Here is a 6,748-nt window from a genome sequence, read left to right as displayed (position 1 = left end):
TTTCTTCGTTTACCATTGGCTGGTAGTTTTTTCACCAAGCCTTCTGGGTATGTTAGTTTATCTTGCTGCTGTTGGAATAAAAGCAAGAAAAGAAAGCATAATAGGAGCCTCCGGTCTTGCCATAAAATTTTGAAAAGTCTTTATGTAACGTTTCCTACCGGGCAGCAAAAGCTTTATACCCATCCGACACTTGCAAACAACGTGAATGGCATATCTGGCAAGCATCCCACATGCGACTTTTATGCGCATCATAATATAACAGCACTTTCTGCTTCTGCACTTTCTATTTGAGACTTTTAATGGGGGATCCAAACTCCATGTCCCAGCAGGCACAGTGCTGGGAGGTAAAAAGCCGGATTGCTTGAGGTTCCACAAGTTCCCCTTGTGACTGTAGTATCCTGGACACAGCGCTAATAGACCAAAAAGACTCGGCTGATAATGATAATGTAGGGAGTGTTTACTCTAGATATAACTATATGACTTTTTAACTATATGAATAAACCCATCCCTGCAGCATGTTAATCAATATTTATAGGCTAACCAGAAATATGTGATTCTGTAGGCACCGCGGTTTCTGCTTTCTTGAAGACTTGCCTCACAGCCACGTGCACCAGTGTCAGCTGTATAATTTTAAGATTTAAACAGATAACAAGCATTGGAAAAGCCAATAGGTCTCACTTATAGAAGAGCTAGTGGAAATGTGTTTTTGCCATGTTGTACACCAGTGTGGCTGCTGTTCAACATGGCTGAAAGTTAGTGGTGTGGAGTGTCCTAGAGTGAAGTTGGGGGGAGTAGAGTGTTGAGTAGAGGGATACCGTCCGGGGCACGGCCTCCTCAGACGACTCAACCCTGATAATGGAGCATCTCAACTTCCAACTCCACATAGATGGAAAAAGTACCGTCAGAGGCACCCTTGCCCACAGACCACCAGGACCGCACCCCAGCTTCTGGAATGCCATCCCTGACCACATTTCCCCTATCACCATCGATTCCGAATACTGCATCTTCCTAGTGGATCTTAACATGCACCTCGACGACCCCGGCGACACAATCACAACCAACCTCCTAGAAACCATGTGCAACATCAGCCTCAAGCAATTTGTCACCGACCCATCCCGCATCGCTGGACACATGCTCGACCTCACTTTCACTTCCAGTGACAGAGTCAAGTATAGCCATGTCACACAGCTCACCTGGACCAATCACCACAGCGTCCACTTCACCAACTCAGCACCTAACAACACTGGCACCATGCCTCCCAGCTCCATGCGCAGAGACTGGCTAAAGGTATCAGAAGGCCACTGGAACAATGCTCTCAACTCCCACCTCCCAGACACAACATCCAACCCAGAACAGGCTGCAAAGAATTCCTTCCATGGATCACAGAATGTGCTGACATAATTGCCCCTGCCATGCCAGTCCAATCCAAAGGACCTTCGAAAGAGCCAGCTGGTTCACCGTGGAGCTGAAATCCACCAAAAGCAACTGCCGGCAACTAGAAAGGAAGTAGCGCACCAGCAAAACAGACAGGAGACCATACCACCTTCAAAATAGCACTCAACCAGTACTACCGCCTCCTGAAAGAAACAAAGAAGAACACACTAGCAGACTGCCTAGGAGCCAGCAAAAACATCAGTAAGGAGCTCTTCACCATCGGGAAGGAATTCTCCAACTCTGTAGCCACCAAGAATGACATCACCCCCTCCCAAGAACTATGTGACACCAGGGCCGGACTGGGAACCGAAACCGGCCCTGGCAAACTGCTCGGCCGCCCCCCCCAGAGGTGAGGGGGGGTGAAGCCGAGCTGTTTGCGAGGGATGTTTCGGCTGATTTTGTTACCGGGGGCCGATACTGCCCACCCCCAGCAACAAAAACGGCCCCCCAGGGGCCCAAAACCGGCCCCAAACCTGGCGGCCCACCGGGCTGATGCCCGGTGCCTGCTACGGGCAGTCCGGCCCTGTGTGACACCCTGGCGGACTTCTTCTATGACAAGATCTCCGTCATCTATGAAAACTTCCAACCCCCCGCTGCCGACAGCATCAGCCTGCTCACACCCATGAACAAAAAATGCAAACACCTGCTCACCCACTGGGACCCTCTCACAACCCAAGCCACAATCTCCATCCTGAACTTTGGGAGCACTTACGGTCCTCTGTCCCTACCACGTCTTCTACCTTGGGAGCAAGACGATTGGCAACGAGCTCAGGAAAGTTCTGAACGCCTCCATCACCTCAATTTCCTTTCCTGAGGACTGGAAACAGGCTGGAGTAAGGCCCCTATCCGTCGACCCAGCAGAACCGAAGAACTACTGGCCCATCTCCCTGCTCCCCTTTCTTGCAAAGGTTCTGATGAAAGCAATCCACCAGCAACTCACGAACACCTGGAACACAACAATCTCCAGGAGCCCTCGCATGCCAGATTCCGAGCCAACCACACCACTGAGACACCCCTGATCACAGCCACCAACGACATCAAGGCCTTTTCTTGACCGCGGAGAACTAGCAGCCATCATCCTCCGGGACATGACAGCTGCCTTCGACATCGTCTACCATCACATCTTCATCAACAGACTCCACCATATCGGAATACAGGGAGATGCCCTCAAATGGATCTCCCACCATTCACCTCGGAACCCAAGAAGATAGTCTGCGGCATCCCTCAAGGATTGTCCCTCAGTCCCACCCTCTTCAACATGTACATGACCCACTCGGCCAAAACGGTCAGATTGTATGGACTCAACATCATCTCTTAGACCGACGACACCCAGCTGTCAGAAGACCCCTCTCCCACCAGAGCCAACTTCCACAGATGTATGATGGACAGCGCCGACTGGATAAAAGACAACTGTCTCAAGGTCAAGACGGACAAGACAGAAGTCTTCATCTTTGGGGAAAACACCTCGCAAAGGAATGATGCATGATGGCCTGCTGAAATCTGCCCACCCCTTGCCCCAACAGACCACACCTGCAACTTCTGCATCGTCTTGGACAGCAAGCTATCTATGAACAAACAGGTAAAAACAGCCTCAACACATCCTACGCATGCTCCGCAAGATCTTCAGGTGGCTCCCAGTTAGCACTAGAAGGATCGTCACGCAGGCTCTCCTCACCAGCAGGCTAGACTACGTGAACACACTCTACATAGGAATCACTGCACGCCTCCTGAAGAGACTACAGACAATACAAAACTCAGCTGCAACACTCATCCTCGACTTTTTCAGAAGGACCTACATCACAACCCACCTCAAAAAGCTACATTGGCTCCCGATCCAGAAGACATACCAGTTCAAGATGCTGGCCCACACATACAAATCTGTGCACAATGAAGACCAGAATACATCAACAAATGCTTGACCATCCACCAGCCAACCCTCTTCCACACAGACACCCCCTGGATCCGCTGAGCCAATAGCGGAGGACGCTGTTTCTCAAATTTGGCGCCCAAAGCTTGGAACGAACTTCATCTGCATCCCAGGACCGCCTCATCGCTCCAACAAGTCAGGCAAGGACTCAAGACCTGGCTGCTCAAATGAACACATCACCACGCAGCAGCTAGCAACTCCAGCGCCTTGAGGCCCTCACAGGTGATTTGCCATGTTTTATAAATGATTGATTGATTGATTGAGGGGAGTAAAGTTTAGAGGCAGAGAGTGTTGTAAATTGCAGTGTCAAAGAGTGGAGTGGCAGAGAGTGGAGTGGGGTGGAATGGGGTGGAGTGGGTTAGAGTTGATTGAGGTAGTGGGGTGAATTGGAGCTGGTGGACTGGATGGGGTTGATTGGATTGGAGTGTGGTGGATTGAAATGGGGTGAGGTGAATTGATTTGGGGTGGATTTGAGTAGAGTGGATTAGATTAGGACGGGGTGGATTGAGTTCGGGTGGATTAGATTAGAATAGGGTGGTTTGAAGTGGGGTAAATTAGAGTGGCGGGGTGGATTGGATTGGAGTGGGGTGGATTGGATTGGACTGCGGTGGTGTGGATTGGATTGGAGTGTGGTGGACTGGATGGATTGGACTGAGTGGAGTGGACTGAACTGGTGTGGGGTGGATTGAATTGCGGTAGAATAGGGTGGATTGGAGTAAAGTGAGGAGAATTGGACTGTAGTGGAGTGGGGTGGATTGGGGTGGGTGGATTAGATTGGAGTGGGGTGGATTGAGATGGGTGGGGTGCAGTGGATTGGGGTGGAGTAAAGTGGATTGGAGTGGGATGGAGTGAATTGGAGTGGGGTGGAATGGAGTGGGGTGAATTGGATTAGTGTGGATTGGCTTGGGTTGGGGGGTCGGAGTGAAGTAGATTGGATTACAATTGGTTAGACTGGATTGGATTGAGTGAGCTGGATTGGATTGAGTGAGGTGGATTGAATTGAGTGAGGTGGATTGAATTGAGTGAGGTGGATTGAATTGAGTGAGGTGGATTGGAGTGGGGTGGATTGGAGTGAGGTGGATTGGAGTGAGGTGGATTGGAGTGAGGTGGATTGGAGTGAGGTGGATTGGAGTGGGGTGGATTGGAGTGGGGTGGATTGGAGTGGGGTGGATTGGAGTGGGGTGGATTGGAGTGGGGTGGATTGGAGTGGGGTGGATTGGAGTGGGGTGGATTGGAGTGGGGTGGGGTGGGTTGGATTGGGGCGAGGTGGGTTGGATTGGGGCGAGGTGGGTTGGATTGGGGCGAGGTGGGTTGGATTGGGGCGAGGTGGGTTGGATTGGGGCGAGGTGGGTTGGATTGGGGCGAGGTATATTGGATTGGATTGGTGTGGGGAGGATTGTTTTGGATTGGAGTGGGGAGGATTGTTTTGGATTGGAGTGGGGAGGATTGTTTTGGATTGGAGTGGGGAGGATGTTTTGGATTGGAGTGGGGAGGATTGTTTTGGATTAAAGTGGGGCAGATTGCTTTGGATTAAAGTGGGGCGGATAGTTTTGGATGGGAGTGGGTTGTTTGTGGTGGATTGGAGTGGGTGGATTGGGGAGGGAGTGTGGTGGATTGGATTGGAGTGGGGTTGATTGGACTGGGCATGGTTGGGGTGGATTGGATTGGTGTGGGGTGGATTGGATTGGTGTGGGGTGGATTGGATTGGTGTGGGGTGGATTGGATTGGTGTGGGGTGGATTGGATTGGATTGGTGTGGGGTGGATTGGATTGGATTGGTGTGGGGTGGATTGGATTGGTGTGGGGTGGATTAGATTGGGGTGGGTGGATTGTGGTTGATTGGAGTGGGGTGAATTGGGATGGACTGGGGCAGATTGGAGTGGGGAGGACTGTTTTAAATTGGATTGGGGCAGACTGGAGTGGGTCAGTCTGTTTTGGATTGAGTGGGGCAGATTAGAGTGGGATGGATTGGATTGGGGCAGATTGTTTTGGAGTGTGGCGGATTGGAGTGCTGTGGTTTGGGTGGGGGCAGATTGGAGTGTTGCGGATTGGAGTGGGGCAGATTGGAGTGAGGTGGATTAGATTGAGTGAAGTAGATATTATTGGATTGGGGTGGGGTGGTGTGGATTGGATTGGAGCGGATTGGATTGGGGTGGACTGGAGTGGGGAGGATTGTTTTGGATTGGAGTTGGGCAGATTGTTTTGGATTGGATGTAGGGCAGATTGTTTTAGAATGAGCTGGGTAGATTGTTTTGGATTTACGTGGGGCAGATTGTTTTTGACTGGAGTGGGTTGTTTGTGGTGGATTGGATGACTAGGTAGATTAGGGAGGGTGGATTGCATTGGAGTGGGGTAGATTGGACTGGGCTGGGTTGTGGTATATTGGATTGGTGTGAGGTGGATTGGATTGGATTGGGGTTGGGTGGATTGGGGTGTATTGGAGTGGGGTGAATTGGTATTGAGTGGGGCGGATTGAGGTGGGACAGATTGTTTTGGATTGGAGTGGGGCAGACTGTATTGGATTGGAGTGGGGCAGACTGTTTTGGATTGTAGTGGGGAAGATTGGAGTGGGCGGATTGGAGTGGGCAGATGATTTTGGATTGGAGCTGGCCAGATAGGAGTGGGGCAGTCTGTTTTGGATTGAGAGGGGCAGATTGTTTGGATTGGAGTGGAGCAGATTGGACTGGGGCAGATAGTTTTGGGTTGACTTGGCAAATAGTTTTGGGTTGAGTGCGTCAGATTAGAGTTGTACAAAAGGGGGTGGTGATGGACGGAGCATCAGAACCAATCAAACACTCACACCGAGTCAACAGATCTGGGTTTGATCCATCACCGTTCTTTAGCCCACTCTGCCACCCCAGTTCAGACATGGCCATATGCAAATCAGTCTGACCCTGTGCCTCATGGGAACAGTCCAGCCCGAACTGCCAAGCCATGCCTTCCCTGGATCGGAAACAAACTTCCTAGGACCGGTTTCTGGCATTTCAGCCGTCTTCAGCCAGGCTTGCTTGAATCCAATGGCAAAGTGAGCAAGGGACTCACGTCTGAGCATACCCTGCCAACTTATGGCAAACAAATCTGTACAAAAGGGGGTGGTGATGGACGGAGCATCAGAACCAATCAAACACTCACACCCAGTCAACAGATCTGGGTTTGATCCATCACCGTTCTTTAGCCCACTCTGCCACCCCAGTTCAGACATGGCCATATGCAAATCAGTCTGACCCTGTGCCTCATGGGAACAGTCCAGCCCGAACTGCCAAGCCATGCCTTCCCTGGATCGGAAACAAACTTCCTAGGACCGGTTTCTGGCATTTCAGCCGTCTTCAGCCAGGCTTGCTTGAATCCAATGGCAAAGTGAGCAAGGGACTCACGTCTGAGCATACCC

General features: G+C 51.1%; 1 protein-coding gene across 4 annotated transcripts in view; it reads left to right on the top strand.

Moving 5' to 3' along the window:
- The window catches only part of PDZD2 (PDZ domain containing 2), a 1,178,280-nt gene that overhangs the window by 434,093 nt on the left and 737,439 nt on the right, over positions 1 to 6,748 (top strand). The gene's annotated exons all lie outside the window — the stretch shown is intronic.

This window comes from Triturus cristatus, chromosome 2_1, assembly GCF_964204655.1.
Source record: "Triturus cristatus chromosome 2_1, aTriCri1.1, whole genome shotgun sequence".
Classification (NCBI taxonomy): Eukaryota; Metazoa; Chordata; class Amphibia; order Caudata; family Salamandridae; genus Triturus; species Triturus cristatus.
This window is presented reverse-complemented; position numbering and strand designations above follow the sequence as displayed.